The sequence below is a fragment of the Manacus vitellinus genome, unplaced genomic scaffold, assembly GCF_001715985.3.
Source record: "Manacus vitellinus isolate BGI_N305 unplaced genomic scaffold, ASM171598v3 scaffold_2_pilon, whole genome shotgun sequence".
Classification (NCBI taxonomy): Eukaryota; Metazoa; Chordata; class Aves; order Passeriformes; family Pipridae; genus Manacus; species Manacus vitellinus.
Genome location: NW_021940208.1, coordinates 39,896,962 through 39,917,457, shown reverse-complemented (window position 1 = coordinate 39,917,457; position 20,496 = coordinate 39,896,962).

Genomic DNA, 20,496 nt, shown 5'->3' with positions numbered 1-20,496 from the left:
ACTCATTATTTTTATGCTTTCCAAATGCAGGAAAAAAATCATGAAGAGGTTTTATTCTTTTCAAAATATAGACAAGATGATGCATTTTAGGGCTACACTTTGATCTATTTTAAATTGTAGTATTTTATGTATTAGCCTCCATAAAATAGAACCCAGAAATATGGTATGCTTAGTTTAAAAGTTCAACTGGGATTACATATCTTTCCGTTTAAATAAACAAATAAAGTAGCAGTTTTCTGATAAGGGTATGTACAGGACACTTGACAAGTAGCTCAGTCTCCTTCAGTTCTCTCCTCATTATTCCTGTAGATTTCAATCTCATAGAAACAAGGTTATGTTCAGCACTCTACTTCTGATAAGGGTCTGTGGACGGGGTGGATGAGAGGATGAGATATTTTTCTTGGACTACTGAATCAGTTCAATAATTTTTATCTTTCATAACCCTTTTATTACCTCCTCTTCCATTTAATCTTTTTCCCTATTTTTCTCACAGGTACTAATCACAGTTCCACCCTTAAAATCTCCAAGCCAACCTCCTGATCTTTCTTTCTCCAAAAACATGAGAGCCTCATTATTTCCTCTTGTAAATTCCCTTTTCCCTGCAAAGGGGATCAAATCAGGACAGACACCAATTACAACCAATATTTACTAGGACACCTTTTAATTAAGCTGTTGTTATTAAGAGCAGATAATTGTCTGTACAATGCATTCAAATACTTCTTCCCAAAAGTACACTCAGGCATGCATAGATGCACACTCAGAATTAATTTGTCCCTTGTTTGGAGCAACAGCTCGATGGCCAGTCACAGTTGTTTACACAGAACCAGAGGGTCACCGTATGGCTGCTAAATTGTTTTTTTCTGAAAGCCCTTCAAGAAGGTCCTTCTTTCATCAGGTGTATATGTAATCCTGAAGTATTTGTCTGCATACAGCAGCCATCACCTTCTTGAGTGTGCTCTGAATTATGCAGCCCCATTATTGATGCTGATGTTTACTGTTGGCCTTGGGTAGAGGCAGCAAACTATTGATGTTCTGAATTCACCCACGCTTGTGGACTCAGGAGGACTGTTACTCTCCAGAGCTCAACAGGTATTAGAGACATTTGCATGCAACCTCTCAGCATCTATTTTTCTGCTCTTCAGCCTACTATTTTCTCATAGTTATTTTTTCATCCATATCTATTGGCATCTGTAGAAACAGTTAACTGAAACTCATACAGAAGAGAATTTTATGATGTCTGCCCTCAGACCACCAATACTAATATTTTGGAGAAGTTTCCAGGTGTTAAACCCAAGTGTTTCTTTATGCTGCACATTGCTGTATGGGAATTACCTCTTTATCACCCCCCCACACACTTCCCAGCATTACATAAGCTCCATACATAAGCTCATATTGATTCATAGCACTGTGTAAGTTTACATCTCCATCAGGCTTTATTTACCATGCTTTTAAATATTTCTTGCCTTTGGCAACTGTTTTTCACAAACCTATGGACTTCAATTAATTTTTTTTTTAGAAAAAACACCCCACTTGTTCCTGCTTTTGTGTAAAAACTGTGGAGAGATGAAGGCACTGTCAGAGAAGGCAGAAGAGAGAAAAACCTTACTTTGCCACCAAACATTTTTACTTCATTATTTGTCTAGAGCACTTCTAAAACCCACATTCAAGTTACTTATGAAAATTAATGAGCATGTGACAATATTCCAGACATCAGTGTTGAACTTGGACATACTATATGGACAGACATTCCTAACTAAGAGTGATCAGCTGTCAGTAGTTTTACCTGCTGTACCAGCATTTAAAATACCAGTCTATCACTAGGGAAGACCTGTTTTGGAGATTGTTTTATAAATACAGGTTTCCTAGGGATCATGTGAGTATGAAATACCTGGATATATCTTCAAACTATAAAGTTATATATACTTATTTCTTGCCATATATTCAAAGTTGAAAGTTTCCTTTGTATATGCATTTTCATCCATGGTCTATTTGCCTCATACCCCCCATTATCATGTACAGAAAAGGATCCCCAGCTATTTCTCATTACTCACTGTACACTGAAGTATTTTCACTCACTTAATTTGCTAACAACATCAATGAACAAAAAAAACCTGTCTATAAACTGGTCAGTGTCATTTTACATCTAGGACAGCATTATAATGGAGACAATGCACCAGATCAGAAACTGAAGGTTTGCTCTGAAGGCAAGTCTCCCTGCCAACTTAGAAAGTCCCCTGAGTGGTGTTAAGAATTATTCCTCAGAGAAGCATTCAGTTTATTATAGGGATTTTTAATTAGTTTTAAATGTTAATTCTGTCTCTAATTAAAAACAATAATAAGTAAAAGGAAAAAAGGTTGTTTTCTTGACTTCCAGAACTTTGTCAGGATTACATGAACACTTCACCTTCCACTTGAACACTGGATGCATAATTTACCTTTGATAGAAATTTTATAAGCCAATTGAGGACAAAGGCATACACCATTATTCTCTTATAGGTTTGCACCAGGCAGATATTTGTTTTGATTGTTTCAATATTCAAAACATATTCTAAATATAATAAGAAAACACAACTAAGAAATGCACTGTTTCAGACACACAATAAAATATTATGTTTCTAGTATTTCTCACAACCACCCCTATTTTTGTATGCAGTTACAGAACTACTTTGAACATTTTTTCTATTTTATGATAAAGGAGTTTTGATTGATGTTTCCAGGGTTTCTATATAAAATGAAGGAAAAATTTATTGCTTTGTTCCATTTGCTAGGAAAACTGATTTTTCATTTAAAATTGTAATTTGAGGAGGGCATGTATTGTTTTAGTAATCTGAAATTTAGCTGAGTACAGTTCATTGTGCTCTGCAGTTAAGTGAGACATACTGAAAATGGCAGCATAGAAACTCTGCATGCTGCAAATCTTTCATTTGTGTTATTGCTTGGCTACTGAGGAGGCAAAACATGATTTTTACATACATAGATTTTAGCTGTCTCCAAGACTGATCCTTCTCCTAGATAAATTCAGTTTTACTTCAGTCATCAGCATTATTTATCTCTGAAATAGGCAACTTTCTTAATTCAGCACTCAGCAGTACTGTGAAAATATCGATCTGCAATCAACTGCTGACACAGTTATCTTTAAGCCGCATGTTTACTGAACTGCAAACACAGCAGTATTATAGGCATACATAAGAATTATTTCTCCCACAAAGAAAAAATATCATAGAAAGCACTTCTAAATGGTCTTGTTTGTGTTTTATTCTAACTAATTTTTGTCAAAGGCTCCTGTAAAGTAAATTGTTTATATTTTCCTTTTTCTCCCATCATTTTCGTTTGGGGGTTTTATTTGATGGTTGGCTGGCTGGTTGGTTTTTGGGTTTTGTTTTCCTTTTAGTTGTGAATATAATACTATGAGAAATTTTCCTCCACTAATCTCATTTAAATTTTCCTTCAAGCAAAATAAGCTGGTCGATAAAATTGAAAGTACTCTGAAGTGCTATTTCCATTGTCTTGGAGGCATACTTAACAAGCGTTCTTTTGGTTGTGAATCCCAATTTGCAGGACTTTTTAAAAACTTCTGGTCACTAAGGTTTGAGAAACCAGCCAAGTCCCTTGTCATCAATACAATTTGCCTGACTTTGACAGATTATGTTATTAAAGATGTTATTTATATTTAATGCATACAGCTCCATAGACATTTAGTGGAAGGTATTACTGTTTATTCTGGAGATTAATTAAATTTGATCACAAGTGGAGGTGCATAAAGTGGGGAAAGTTTTCTGTAGCTTAGAAGAGATTAAAACCAAAACAGGTCTGTAGAAATGGTGCTGAAGTGGACAGTCTTTATAGACTACAGCCTTTACAATCACATTAAATGAACATATAAATATAAAGTACACATTTTCGCTTTTAGAATTAGTGGCAGTGAATGTCAAAGGCACTTCAAAATTTGTCATCAAAGCAGATAACTCTACTTTGTAATTTATCTGGAAATAAAACAAAATGAATAGCCAAATAGGCAGTAAAAGGGCTGACTTTCAAAGATGAAACTAATAATTGAATACCTTAATCACCAAAGTTTTCAAATTAAAATTTCAATTAACTGGGAAGGGCTTAATATATATGTGTGTTTGTGTATTTACAGAAAATGATTAGCTACTGTAATAAATGTAACCGACTTTAAAATAATGAATATTGTAAAAAACTCATTAAAAATGTTTATATCTACTCTCTAGGATATTAATACATATTGAACATTATAAATAAGTGATTATTCAATAATTCAGTATAAAGTTTCTAATTGTTCTCATCATCCTTATTTGTTATATTACCATTAGTATAATAAAAGTAAGAATAGTCAGTAACACCAGTCCCAGTAAGTAGAAATATAAGTATCATATCAAATAAATAAACATGTATGACCCTCTTAAGCAGTATCCTCCCCCCCACAAAACCCTAAAAATCCTTACTGTGTAAAGTGCAACTTAAATAGAATTTCAGAAGCTAAATCCAAGGATGTGATTCCAGAAAATGACTGCTAAGGAACTGTGGTGGGGGGAAGCAGTTTTCCCCCTGAAGTTATAAAATGGTAAAACCCCAGGGGGTGGTGACCCTTGAGGTTTTACCCAATGAGCGCTTCTGCAAAATATAAACATATCACAAGCAGACCGGAAAAGAAGAAGTAGTTGTAGTTGTTGTTGGAAGAGTGGCCATGTTGTAAGGGCACGAGGAGAAAGGGCAAAAGCCCCCCTGGGGGGCTCTGGCCCCCCAACCCCCGGCTGGAGGGCTGCAGGGACTTGGAACAGTATAAGACTGGGCTAAGTGTCTGTAGCTGAGCCGGGGGATGTTTCTCCACTGTGAACCACAGCAAAAGATACTGAAAAGTGGTGGCAGAACTGCAGTGGATGGAGAAAGTGGCAGAGAGCCAGAAGAGATAAGACCGAGCAGCAATAACAGGCATGCAGCAACACAGAGAGAACTCCTGGAAGGAGAGAGAGAAAGAGAAAGAGAGCCAGCAGCAGAGAGAGCAAGACTAAGCTCTACAGACAGAGACAGAGTTCTGGGGTAAGAACTGAATCAAAAACCCCAAACTCCTTTGAGACCCCTCCTAGGAGGAGGATGATAGACTCTTACTTGAGAAAGAGTCTTGAAGTGCTACAGCACTGCAGAAAGGAGCTGAAAAGCTCCAAGAAGGAATGCGGAGGGGGTGACCTTGGCCCCCCCCCCCGCTTGAGACAGAGCACAGAGTTCTGCAAAGGGAATTTGATTCCCCTGAAGATACAGACCGTCACGAAGACCCCTGAGCTTCGTTGATATGACCGTGGTGAGGCAACCATGTCTGGGTGAACGCAGCCCATGGAAGATAAGACCCTCGCTTGAAGATGAATGGTCGAGAGGGCTTGGATACCCCCTCGTGTGTACTGGCAGAGATCCAGCTACAGCTGCTGCATGGAAGAGAGAGAGATAGACTGCTACTCTGAAGAGAATGCTGCTCTGAAAGTGGAAAGGATCTTTCCTTCTTTCCTCCTGGACTTTTATTTGTACGGGAGAAGAGATTTGATCCATTGTAAATACTTTTATGTAATGGTAGAGGTAGCTAAGATTGTATATAAGGTAATGTAGTATTTATTTTGTATAGTCATTGTAATATATATTCCCTTTCCCCCATTTTGAGTGTCATGTAGTGTCTGGAAAAACCATCTCACACCGGGTTGAGATGTGGGAGGGGGCTTGGACTAGGGAATTGGATTTTTTGGGCTTCTCAAACCATGACAGGAATGTATGTGTCGATTGTAGATAATTTTATTAAACTTTATACTCTAGATTTTTTAGCTTTTAGGGACCAGTTATACCACAAAGCTGACAGACCTAAGCTTCCAAGCCTTTTCACAAACGTCAGGCTGTTTGGACATTTTCAAATCAGGCAGACACTGCACTGACAAGCCCAAGCTGATCTGATTTTTCAAAGACATCTGACATGCACACATCACCCATACAAGAAAAACACACCAACCCTGAGGCCATTCTCATGCAAAATGACAGCCAGAGAGAGAGGTGGTTCACATTGGATAACAATCTAATGCCTGAAGTGGAATGGAAACTGAGGATCGATTCTAACCTTGGACAGAAAAGTTCGAATTTGACATCTTCTGAGGGAAGGCTCTAATCCCCAGGCTGGAATACAAAAGCTACAGAGTGAAGGAGGAAGCATAGAAAAAAAGAGAAAATATAACTGCACATTATTTTTTTTAAGTTTTAAACTTTTACCAGCCAACATAACTAGTTATCACCATGTATTTTCTTAATGAACAATGAAAATCCATTCATATTAATACATTTCTCTCTGGGAAATCCTTTAAAATTCAGTATTTATCCAAGTTCATGTTTCCTTTTCTATACAAAATAGAACAGTCTCATTAGGGCTGGTTTAAAAAACAAAACCAAAACCAAAAAAACACCAAAACAAAACAGAAAAAGAATCCACATTCCTACAAAGGAAAGCACTCACCTTGCTTTGATACCAAGGCTCTTTGTTTTACATAGGTAAATTCCTGACAGACCCATATTCTGTGCTCTCATAAAATCGCAATGCAAGCACATTTATTTGTTTTAAAGTAAAAGTCACAAAATGGCCAGTCTTGGAATGTGAGTGTTGTGATTAACACTTATCCAGGGTGTATAATGCTTCCACTATTCTTGATTTTGTCCATGGAACAGTAGACAAAATACTTCTGAAGATGCATATAGATATTACATATCAGTATTATGACTAAACATGCATAAAAGTGAACAGAGAATATTTAAATGTACTTAAAAAAAATGTATTTAAAAAACCCCACTTGTCTGAAGACTAAACTCCTGCATTTTCATCATAATGTCAATCAAATCAGAGAGTAAATCTCAAGATCCTATAAGGCAGTACTTATAAATACAACCAATATACTGAAAACTCATGTATACCATCATTATGCAACTTTCAAGATGAAATAACATAGATCAAGTGGAACTAAGGGATACCCACACAAAAAATTAAATACAAGATGTTTGGCCAACAACGTCTTTATTCCTCTTGGAAATGAATCTTTGTTAAAAATAATTGACCTAAATGCCCATTAGTTAGTAGTCGTGAGTAAGTGATATAGACATCTTTGTTCAACTGTTGATAAGATTCTTCCCTCCTAATGACATGTATGCTCTTGCACTTCACTCTAGATGATATGATCTAGAAGCATAGCTAGCACATTAGTATTTCTTTTCAAGAAAATAAGAGTTTAATTTAAATCTTAACATAAATCATTGTCTGCTTTAAAAATGTTTGATTTACCCTTACTTGTAAACCAAAGATCATTCATCTCAAAGATTATATAACTCTTCAAAAAATGTAACTCGCAAACTTTTTCAGACTATCACTTTAAACATGCATACTGATGTGATCTTTGTCCTTAAACTGAAGACATTTTCTGTGCAATAACTCATTTTCACAGGTTAATTCATTATTTATTTAGTTATTAGCTTGTTTAGGTTCCTGACTTGAAAGATGTTATGATCCAGTTATCAAAATTGCTAGAAATGCCTCTGCCCCAATTAAGGTGCAAACAAAATCATATGCCAAAGTCAATAGTATGGATTTTATTTAACAGTAAGTGAGAAAGAGAGAGAGAGAGAAGTAGGAAAAATGAGGGGGGGGGAGAAAAAGAGTGACAGAGAGAGATTAAGTAGAAAATGTATCACCTCTACATGGACCTGTCGGTGTCCCGTGGGTCTTCTGGTCTTCTTGGCGGTTACGATCCCCCTCCCGTACATTCAAGAGATGTCCAAGCACCTCCCCTGGGGTGGGCAGGGAAGCTTTGCACTCTTGCAACAGGCTCTGGTTTTGTTGCCTTGCTTGGATCATATGCAGTCTTGTGGTGGTGGAAGGCTTCAGGAATGAGTCAGGGAGTGCTTTGGTGGTCTTTGACATCCCGTGTGTATGTGGTCTTCCCAGACCCTGGGAGGTTTAGTCTGTTTGGTGTGGAGAGATTTCACCATCACATCCAAAACCCTTCTCCCCACCCTGCTCAGCCACCTGCTGAGCTCAGCTAGGGTGAATTCTTAAGACAGATACATTCTTCTTCCACTAGTCTTGTCTACTTCTCCTCAAACTCAAGATAATTAGACAGTAGTCTTATCTCAAGTTCCCCTTCACAGTCAGGAAGCATTTTGGGCAGGGTGTGGGGCATACTTTGGTGGTCACAGACAGACAGTTGCTTCCTTGCAGTTTGACAAAAAGGTTTTCTATGATTTTAACAATGTTTAAGACACTAACAACATTTCAGTCCGTCAAAAAAGAGAATAATGTGTGTCTTAGAAAGAAAAAATAATCTATATGTACTTTCTGAACATCTCCAGTGAGACCTAGCACTACTGGTCTCTATAACAGCCTAGCTTTTTTGTCTTTCCTTCTGTTTAAAAGATTTATGAAAAACCAAATTAGGAACAGAAATAGTATCTTATGATTTATGTGACTGCAACTGATTGATACAAATCATAAATCCTACATAAAAAAAAATAAATTAAATGCTCACCGTGAACTTTTTTTTTACTTTTGGATGATTTTTTAAAAAATTAAAAGATAGTAAAATATATTTACATGATTAAATTGCTCTCAACAACCTCCATTCTTCTTTTGGTCTTCTGACAAGCCCTGATCTAGCAAAACACTTACTCATAGGCTTCATTTACACTCCTGATCAATGCTACTCTATATGATATTCATAAATTTACCTGTGCTTAAGCAATTCTGTCTACTAAAGCAGACAAAATACACTAAATACATTGTATGTTCTGAATTGTTAGTTTGGGTGTCATTTGTTACTTTTTGACGATTAACCTATATTAGGCAGTAATCAAAATCACTTCTTTTAGCACATCTGATCGTTAATCTATGAACAGTCTGCTAATGCAGCCAAAAAAATTCTGACCAGGTTAAAATTATTTTCACTCTAGCTAGCATTATCCTGCCAATATTGTGGCATATAACACACACTGCTGTATCCTCCTTTTACAATCACTTTTAGAATTCCAAACATACAGGGGCGGTCATAATGAAGTCAAATAGCAACAGAATTTGTCAAAGCATAATAACTGTGACACACAATTCTAACCAAAAAACCCTGTCGTTAAGGAAGTCCTCTTTACGCATTTATGTAAAGAACTGATGAAGCCCAATGCCCAATAAGGATTCAAACAGCAGTCATGTTCATCAATCATTAATGAAAACCACAACACACAAAGTTCTGTACATAACTTCTCAAGGGAGCTTTCTACCAGATTTTAACTGCTTGGATGTACAACAGAGAGATTAGGTTGTCTGCCTTCCCAGCAAACAGCATTCTTTTCCAGGCAGTAGGATGTCTTGTGAGAAAATAGTCAGTTTTATACTGATATGCTAATCTTAGCAAGGATTGATTACCTTCATTTCTCTATCTTCCTGACAATATATAATCTCTTTTGTAACATGACACAGAGAAGATTCATCTCCAATACATGGATAAAAAAATGATGTAGATTCATTTTTCATTTCCAGAGGGGGTTATTTTTTGTTAATTCAAGTTTTCAATTTCCTACAGAAATGATAGCATGTTGTGTTAAAAGGACACTAAATTAATTAACTGGAGATATTCTGATATAACTTGACTCTCAGCTTATTCTGTGTGCTGGATGGAATCATTAAAACCTATGCTGGAGGGCAATATCTCCTAGATTAGTAGCAGAGGTGACATAAAAGGTACCAAAAGAATGCCTTAAAGAGCAGCAAACACAGCAAGACATTCAAGGTGTGCCTGGCACACCTTCTTTAGTATAAAGGAAAAGGTTTCCTTTCCCACATGGAAAGTGGCTGACCTGTCCTGGACCTGTAGCAAAGACACTATGCAAAGCAGACAAGCTATCCTGGTCACCCTAGTGCCTTCATACCATTCATTGAATCAGATATTTTCTAAACAAAAAAAAAAAATAAATGAATGCGCTTTTATTTTGTGGTTGGGCTCTGCAATTTAGAGTTGCCTCTTTGAACTTATTTGAACTTAATTTCAACAAAGGTTATCCGAGTAAATAATTTTTAAGGTTTGTCATGATTTACAGCATGCTACTTTCATCTCAGCGCCACAATCAAGCCAAGAAATAATACACATAGAAACGTGATCATGTAGATTAGAAATGCAAATTTTAAATAGACTAAAAAGCCAGATCTATATAATGAGATATTTGCTGTAAAGACAAGGACAAATAAACTTTATTTGTGGAACAATTGAAATCATTAATCATTCTTCAAGTTAAAATAGTACTAGGATTTCAGACAGTGATCTTTACAAATGAAGACAGTTTTAGATGGATGGGAACAACTGACAAATATGAACAACAGCTTAAAAGGAAAGCAGAACGAATGGCAGAAAAGTCAAATTTAACCTGAAATATAAAATATCTTCAATTAGAAGCAGAAAAGAGTACTGAAGTTGAAAGCATTTAGTGAATAATGAGATGACAAGCAGTATACACACACTTGAACACTGTTACCCAGATGAAAAGTGTCATTATCAAGATAAGAAGATACTGCAACCTAATCAGAATACTGACAAATGTAGGCAGGATAATGTCTTTACAATATGTGTAATTCTCAACAGTTTGATGCTGGCTGTATTCTAGCTCAGTTCTAGAAATATCTAACATGCTGTATATTTTTTTTAATAAGCTACAAACCTTTGATTTATAGCTCAAGTTCAAGAGAAGCCAGATGTTTTTCAAGACCTTAATCTTCAAAACAGTTTTTACAGTGAAAGATCATGATATTGTTGCATGCTTCCATCTACCATATTTGTCCCGTATAAACCTTCCTTTAGCTCTATTTGCATTGTCTTCATTCTTCATCACAAAACTTCAACAGTGATTGAGAAGAAATCAGCTATGATGTCTAGTCATTGTCATACATTCTACTAGGATAATAGAAAAAGTAAACACTAAGTGTTCTGGTCATAGAAACCAGAGCCCTAAATCTATTGTTTCTCTGGATTTGTGAGGGTTATAAACAAGCCTTGATCAGTTTACTACTTGATTTCAAGCTTATCAGGAGACAAAATTGACAGATGACTAAGGGTAAAACTGAATTGATACCAGCAATTATGTACTTTTAGCTAACTTGCTAGATCCTGACTACTGGTCTCTGTTACAAATACAACCAGGACCTAAAGGGCTAAAGTGAACTGTTTCGTAGTACAGAGACCAGCTGACCTAAAATGGCCTGTATCCATACTATTCAAATCTCCCACCTTTCCAAAACAGTGGTCTCCATCAAAAACCTCATTGAAAATGACCTGTCTTATGTTAGCTCCTAAATTGTATGTAAAGAATACTTGAACTGAACTGGGGGCAGCCATATTGACTTGGTGTTCCTGTTGTTGTCAAAGAGGCAAGGCATGTGGTCTTTATCAATATTATTATATTCTATGAATTAAAACTCTCTTATGAGACCAGAAATCAGTTCAACTTGTGTTTACTGACAATAAGTTTGCACTGGATATCTATCCCAAGAATACCGGAAGTGTAGCCGAAAAAAATGGTATCTGCTCTGTGTTGGAGATGTATCATGTACTATAAAAACTGCTGCTGTTAGGCCTCTATCTATGCAAAAAAAAAAAGAGGAATGATAAGATGTATTTTGAATATGAACTATGCTTCTCTTTGGGGTGGGAAACATTACTTCGGGAATAATCATTCTAAAATTTAACGGATTGTTAAAAAATGTCATATCTAATACTCTTTAGTTTGTGCTCATGCATTAAACTTTATTTAAAGATTTCTAATTGAGTAAACTGAATAGTATTATATTGACCTAGCTATATAGAAGGGCTACATAGAAGGTTAGCTATAGAAAAGCTAGATATATAGAAGATTAAAGAACAATCTCTTTGCATATAGTATTTTCTACATTTTTATTCAGTTAAAGTATCATGCAATACATTCAAGAACAAATAGAAATGTACTAACCTTTGTAAAGAAAACTCAAAAATTACTTCAATTTCAGCTTTCCACATCTGATTTTAAAAAAAAGAGGGAAATAGCAGGAAAATTACAATTATTGAAAAAACACAACAAAGAAAAAAGAAATTATGTGGATATAAAATGATTTTCACAAAAGAAAAAGAAATCAGTACTATTATTAAAGAATTAAAGATTCATTCAAATTTCAAGGGACTTTGGGAAATAACCCACTCCAAAGTCCTAGTCAGAGCATACACACTGAATTCAGGCTATCTTTGTCAGGGTATTTTTTCAGTCAAGTCTTGGGAAAAATTACCTGGATTTAATTATCCTCATGGTGATTTTTCTCCCCTCCCTTACATCCAGCCCCAGTTTTCCTTGTACTTTTTAAAAAGAATTTTCTTCAAACTGTATTCCAAGTTCCTCTTCAGTTTGAGTACACTGGATGCATATAATGACTGTAAAATCCAGGAATCTCATGATATCATAAAGGTCAAACAGTGAAACACTATTACTCCATTTTTTTTTTTCTTAGACAAAACTTTACTTATGTAAATTTTTTCAAAAAATTAGAACATACTTGCATGGGTCAAGCATGTCAGGCAATAAAAATTCATACCCTGCATTGCCTCCCACACATTCCCTTAAAATATTTTCATTCTGAGCAAAGACATCGCATCAGGAGCTAATCATTTTAAGTGTGAAGTAACACATTCAGTAAGACTGAATAAGATTTTTAAGTCATCGAGTTTTGATCTGCATAACTTAGGTTCTAAGAATTAATTCTTGTTTCAAATACATCAAAGTATTCAGCCTCTGACTAAAACTGTTGAAGATGAGGAGTTCCATACAAGGTCTTGTAAAATCTTTCAGTGTTTTAAGCTGCCTGAAAATCCTGCACAGCATTTTCTGTTGAAGGATACAAATATTTTTTTTAACATCATTTTCAGCATTTTAACTGTCCTACTTTGCAGTTTTACTACTCAGGCAAATTTCTTATTGTCTGAAATTAAATCATCTCATACATCTATTGCCATTTGACTAAAAAGATTGAACTAATGATCTTTCTCACAAGTCTGTAATATTTTTTAACTTTTGAAGCGAGCAAGTGGGACGACAATTTTTATTGTGCTGAGATACCAAAGACCATGGAAAAATGAGTAGTGATGATCTTGTGCATCCTCTGTGCAAAGGAGATATATATCTACATTAAAATTCCAAACACATTTACTACAGGGAGGACATCATTAACCTCAAGAACATGAGGTCATGGGCTTTTTTGTTGTCCACACTCCTAGCCAGTGCTAGCACATGCAGTACTTGGTCTTGTGTCCTCCTTTAGGATTATATATTACATATATATTATATATTTCCTGTGTTACTAAAACAAAAAGACTATTTTTCGGTATGTAATTCATTAGGTAAAAACAAATGAAAACATGTGAAGATTGTTTTTTAAAGCACCAAAGTGTCATTTTTTTATTATAATGCTGAGTATATATTCCAGAATCCTGAAGTGTAACAGCATACTGGTTGTTTTGAGGTTTCAAAGGTTTTGTGGGAATAATCAATTAAAACATAACTCGGTTTCATTCACTCCACACTTTGGTGGTAGTTAATGAAGTAAGACATTCCCTGGACTATGCATGCAAGATCATGGGGAAAACTATTTGGACCAGTCCATGCAGAATGAGTCAGGAAGCTAATAATGAGAGATAAGAAAAGTCAGACTTCTAATGACTGAGCTCTCTCCAAACAAATGTTTTTCTACCAGTACAGACAACCCCATAAATTTTAATCTAAAAAGTCACAGGAAAGCAAAATAAATCATACAAAACAAAAAGGGGAAAAGAAAGGAACCTCGATACCTTCTTGGAGTATCTCTGCTGTCTTTGGTATCTTAAGGAAGACATTGTGTTTGAAGAGTTAATAGTCTTGAGCAAGACCTGACAGTCATTTTGGGCCCAGTGCTAGGGCCTTAGCTAGCCATAGGTTAACATGAGTGACCACTGTATAGCCCCAGGTATATATCAATAAAGGGAAACTTACAAACTTGCTGGAAGGCCCTGAATATATGTAATATCTGGCTACATTTCTTAGATACAAGTAGTTAGATCTGCTCTGGTGGGCATTAGGAAGGAGATGGCTCCCCTACTCAACAACAACAACAAAAAACCAAAGCAAACAAAACAAAATGATAATTTAGTTTGATATAGTAGCTATAAAGGGCTAGAGTACTGCAGAGGGCAATTTTGAGTTTAGAACATCCACCAAGAGGGCATAAGAGCCAAAATTATTGACATGAAATTTGAACACTTTTCTTGGAGGATACTTAACCATTTTCATAGCAGTTTTTCAGCTTTTCATTTACTGTCATGATATTGACTTTTCTAGGCAATAGTGCATATTATTCCAGAAAATAATGTTATTCTTAATTATGTAAGAGATATTGTATATTGCTGTTTCTTACTATCCTCTAATATCTTTTACAATGAGATTTTCATCTGCAAAGGGACAAAAAAAAAGGAAATGTAAGAAATTAATCTAAAAAAATCCATTCATAGCTTTAAAAACTATAATATTCAATACATTGTAATCCTTGTGTCTAGAGTATACTGCTATCCAAAATGAATATGCTAATAAATGAGGAATCCAGTGAAACCTGTTGTGGAGCCATTCAGACTGTGAACAAAATGTTTTCACATCATATGCTTGGAGATGCATTTGTTAAGGTACTATTCATCATAAAACAAGACATACATTATTTCATCGTAATTAAATATAAGCATTCATATTCATGGAGTCTTCAACAAGAAGGACAGGAATGTGCCTATTTTGGTTTCTTCTCTGTCCATAATTCATAATTTGTTCTCCATTATTTTCAGATGCTGAACTAAGACATAGAAGAAGTCCAGACTCAGGTTGTTTTTTACTTTTTGTGTTGTATTCAACAAACTCTTAATCTAATTGTATGCTAACTCATTCGTCTGTAGAATGTGTTCAGTAGTGACCTACACTCATAAAAGAGTTAACAAATTCAGTGAAATTTTTATGTAATCATAGTTTTCAGGGACTGAAAGATGTAATTTCCATCATTGTGGAGTACCAATAGGAATTCTATAAAACTGAAACGTCCTCTGCTAATAAAGCATTATTGTTCCCTGACTTTCTTTCAGAAAGCATGAGGATGGAAGGATATGCCTACAGCATCCCCTTGAAAATTATCATTAATATAAAAATACAAAAAAATCATGCTTTCAAAAAAAAGTGTAAAGGAAAAGTCACTTGGACTGATACATACAATTAAAGTGGTGTTTAAACCAAAAAGGATGTTTTGCTAACTGCAGGACCACAGCTATACAGAAGGCAGTTCATTTAGTTACTAAGATGTTATCTTACTAAAAATCTGAGAAGAAAGGTCCCAGAGGTCTTTGAGATACTTACAGGTGTAGCAACAAGGGTAGTGTAAGACATGAGAGTGAGAGCCTTACACAAATTTGGAAAAAAAATTACACTCCTTCTTTCACTGAAATAAATATAGATAATGGCCTGGTAATTAAAATAATGAAGTTATTTGATTATTTTCTTGTTTGCTTTGGTTTGGTTTCTATCTTTGTAGGAAAAAAAAAAAAGAAAAATATTTAAGAACAAATTTCCTGGATGATATTCTGAAAATATACAATATTTCATTGGGTTTTTTTTTCTAGTTCCTTAAAAGAAAGATTAACTATGTGGTATCTTGTTTTCTCCATGAAGATTAACATGAATACTATGGGTAAAGTTCTCTGTATTTTTCATTTATCATTCATACATGTAAAACTTAAATTTTATTCCTTCTATAAAGGATTTCATATCCTGCAGGAAGTATTTCAGTGTATCATAATAACACCCTGAAGATATGACAGCATTTTCCTTGTCAATAAGGAAAAGCTCTGCTTTACTATATTCGTTGTTGCCCTAAATATAGTAGGGTTCTTTTTCCTCTAATAGAATAAAGTGCCCCTTTCATCTTCTTTAAAAGCAAGAGTCTTGGAAATCTTCCTTTTGGAAAATACTTCCCTGCAGAATAGCAGTCTGTAGCAGTCACCATTACTAGGGAATGCTGACTCTGTATGTAGACTGTTTTTCAAATTACGAGTACTTGATAAGCTTTCAAAAATATGGCTATTAAAACATAATAGCTATTTTAACATAAAGCTTAGTAATGAAAAAATTGAAAACTGGTAATTTTTTTTTCTACATCATGATGCTAATTTATTAGTATTGTTAGCGTTATTGAGGTAAAGTGTTTGGGGTTTTTTTTCTTTTTTTTAATTGGATTTTTTCTCTCCAAAGATTAACTATATTTTTGAAGTATATTGACTTAAAATATGCTTGGAAGAGAGAATTTTAAGCAACCATTAAGGAAGAGTCAAGTCCTTGACCTTACCGTAGCCCCTCCTGCATACATCTTGAGACCCATGAACAAAAAGGTATCGATAAAACTGAAAGGGATGATAAGAACCAAATATTCAATATAAGAGGAATTTTTATACATATATATACATATACACATGTATATATATATAATGTCAGCAAGTTTTCCACTCAAGACTGTTTTTTTTTTTATTACAGTAGAGCAGTTATGATATATTCTGTGAACCTATGAGATTGTTTAGTTAAGATCTCAGATCAGACTCTCTTAATACCTCCATGTGCCAGTGTGCCAAGGTAAAGCTTAAGCTCTAGCAAATGTTAAAAGATACTAAACAAATATAAAATTTTAAAAAGCAATTAAATCAGACTTTTCCAGAAATTGTTGCACTGGTAGAGAGCTTTCTCACTTCCTCAACATCTTTCGGTGCATTATGTCTGTATGTCTAGAGGTGCATTTTTGTCCTTGTTTTGATACATATATAAAAAAAAATATATACACACACTTTTGATTAGACTAATCTTGTATTTGCACAACAATATGCACTATATTCATTTTTTGCAACCTACAGACTATGACGTAGACAGTAGCATTTTTCAGGCCTCAACAGACTTCCCGTAGCTGCGATAGAATTCTGGTTTTATCTGTTTTCAAAGGCTTTACTAAAAACTTGCTTTTCCTATTGTTTTGGAATGAAAACATAAATTTAAAAGTGTACCAGAAGTGAGAAATTATTCTGAAAATTATATGAAGCTAGTTCTAAATAAATCTTCCCTTCCACAAGACACTGGAATTTCAACATATGTTTTGTATTCTAGGAATAGGAAAAATGAACAATGAAACTTTCTGGAATGATTATTAGTATTACTGACTGAAAACAGATTTAAAACTATAACATGGACAGTTGTTCAATGACATAATACTCAATTTTTTAAGAACATGAAGTATTTTTGATGATTATGTAAAACAATGAGGAAAACACAAGCAAAAAAAGCACAGCATGTAAAAAAATATGTCCTTTCTACAAAATTCTGCAGTCATCCCACAACATTGTATGGATTAAACTGTAAATTATAATTTTCTACAAAGTAGAGAGTGAGAATCATATACTAACATTAACTCTTTCAAAATACTAACCACAGATAATTTTTCTGGGAGTCTAAAAGGAGCTAGATTAGGAGCTTTGGAGTAATGCTTGTAGATGGGACCTAACAGCATCCTTAAATGTTTCCTGAGTTGCCTTCCCCTTTTTCCAAAGCTGATACCCCCTCTTTTTTTACCCTGAGTTCCTGTGCATGCTCCCTGCTCAGCCAGGCCGGTCTTCTTCCCCAACATCTTGAGACAGCCTGCTCCTGCACCTTCAAGATTTCTTCTTAAAGTACGTCCAGCCTTCTTGGGTCCCTTGGTTTTGGTTGTGTAGAAATCAAACTGTTGTTGGAGAAAAAGGATGAACCAACAGCAATTCCCCTCTGTCTTCTGCATTCATTCTCTTCCTTTATTAAGAATATGAACAAATCGAGACCTACCCTCAAGATGTTATCAGAACTGTTTTAACTTGACCCTGTAGAGGTTATGGGTGGAAAAACACTGTATTTTAGGAGGTAGTGATTTCCAAAAACGTTAACCTGAGCAGGCCCAGGCCTGTGTTGTACTGTACTGCATGTACAGCCTGTCTTTAAAGTCTGTGCTATGCAGTATAAATCCCATTTCTGCATGATAACCTCAATCAGCTAACAGGCAGTTCCCACTTGTTACTGACGATTATATGACCTGCGTGGCCTTACCTTTATCTAAGTGTACAGAAAGAAGTTTTCATGAGGACATAATTTCTATTTTAATTGTAGAAGGGAAAAAAGAGTTGTCTCCTTGAAAAAAAAATCTAATCATAGTTTGAATGTTAAAAAAGGAGACGTTCTGCTATGGACAGGGTCGGCAAGGTGTACTGCACAAGGAATCCTGTTTGATTCTGCACTGCTTGAGGCAGAGTGCAGACTACTGCAGAGTGTTAGCTCTAATAAATAGCATTTTAAATGATAACTTAAAAAGTCTAAGTGGCTTTCTATGGGAATCATAACGAATAATGCCCTTTTCCTAACACATTGTTTAACATATCTAGTATTAATGAAGCATAACTATCCCTGCAGTGCTGGTCTGACATTTTCCTATGAACTTGGATATCCACAGATGTAAAACTAAGTTCATGTAACAGCACAGGTATTAGGTCTTTGCCCGCAGGAAACACCAGATAATTAAAGTTTGCTTACACATCTTCCTTAGAGACTTTCCTTTTGTTCCTGCCTGTATGTTGCTCACTTTATTCCTTTTATCTTTTCCTCTGAAGTATCTAATTATTCTTGATTTAATCCTACCTGTGTAGGCATAAACCCCATGTTTTTTTCATAAATCTTGTTGAACAGAGAGAATACTTCTTTATAATGGTTCTTAGGCTGGTTTATATCAATACTGATCCTGTTGCTGAAGAGGCAGATTGGTGCCATACAATCCTCTCACTTTGAAACCATTGTGCTTCTGAGTATCTTGTATCCTCTGAAAAGCAATGGGGGGGAGGTTTACATGCCATGGTGATTATCAGATGGTTAGGCTGGGGCAGCCCTGGAAATAAGGGCAAGAAGGCAAACAACCTGAAAGCCTACAGTCAGGACAAAAGCGTCAGAATTGGAGAAGTGAGATGACAGAAATAAAGAAGTGCATGGCTCCAAATTTTGTGTTTGGCTAATGCAGGAATGTCATTGGTTGGTCCCTGGCTAATGTACATGTGTAGTGGAATAATAGAGTAAATGTGATGGATATGCACATAGAAAATCTTAAAGACACACTTGATGCTCTAAGGGCAGCAGGATGGACACTACCAGCTAGAGCACTCTGTGCCACATGTCATGAAGGTGTAAAGAAGAATACAATGTTTCAAGTGTTTTCCTGGGCAAAATGGTATAAAACACAGTGCCTCTAGGATTTAAACTGTAAACAAAAGGGAAAAAAAGATGACAACCGGTATAAGGTAAAACTGATAAAGTTCTGAAGCTGACAATAGAAGCATCTCTAAATTTTCTTTATACAGCAAATACAACTCTATTATAAACTACCTCTTTTCTGCCTATGAAGAGCCTTTAGCAAAATCTATTTTGGACACAGTCATCAAAGTCCTGTAAGAACAATGGAAAATTAGTTACTTAAATAGATGGAGCCAGATCTTATAACTGTGCTTTTCTTGGAGTTTTGAATGATCTAATGTAAAAGGGAAAGTGTGATTTGAGAGATTAGTTTCAAACTCGAGCTCTTGCAATTTTTTATTCCACAGAATTTGTATTCCCGGAGCTGAATATAACTTAACTTTTTGTTTCTCTATTATTCATTTTATTTCCTTCATATATCTAATTACCAAGTTTTCTGCTTTACCAAAATCACATAGAATATATCTGGTTCTAGAAAAAAAGGATTTTTGATTTTTGGATAACAAATGAGAAGAAATGCAGCATTATGATTTGTCTGGTAAGTCCTGAATTACTATATTGTTTTTGTTAATTTGTACGCATCATATGGCATGCTAAGCTCATTTCATTTTCACCCTGAGGCTGTCTTCTCCACTAGAGTTCAAACATAAGGCAAGTCTTTTCAAATGAGACAAATTTGTATTCCACAAGGTTGGCTTTTTTCAAAGAATTATTTTAAAGAAGAACAGACGTCTTTAATTTCCATAATTTTTCTTGCTCTCCACTTACTTGTGAAATTTATGGCTGCTGAGTTTTCAAGGGGATATCCATACCTTTTTGTACTAAACAAAAACAAAATGTGACTAAAAGAAACAAAAGAATCCTTGTAGAACTTTTATTTATTTTTTTTTTCTGTTTTGCTTCCTTCTTACCATTATAACCCATTGACTTAGGAATTCTCTCTTCACTATGTGAGATAAAACGTTATACACATAGGTCACAAAAGCCCAAGAGAAGCAATGACAGAAGACTAAGGAATGCATTTGGAGTCTGGAGAATAGTGGTTTCATTATATCTGTATTCCTCACCACTAGACCAGCACATGGTTTTCCCTCACTG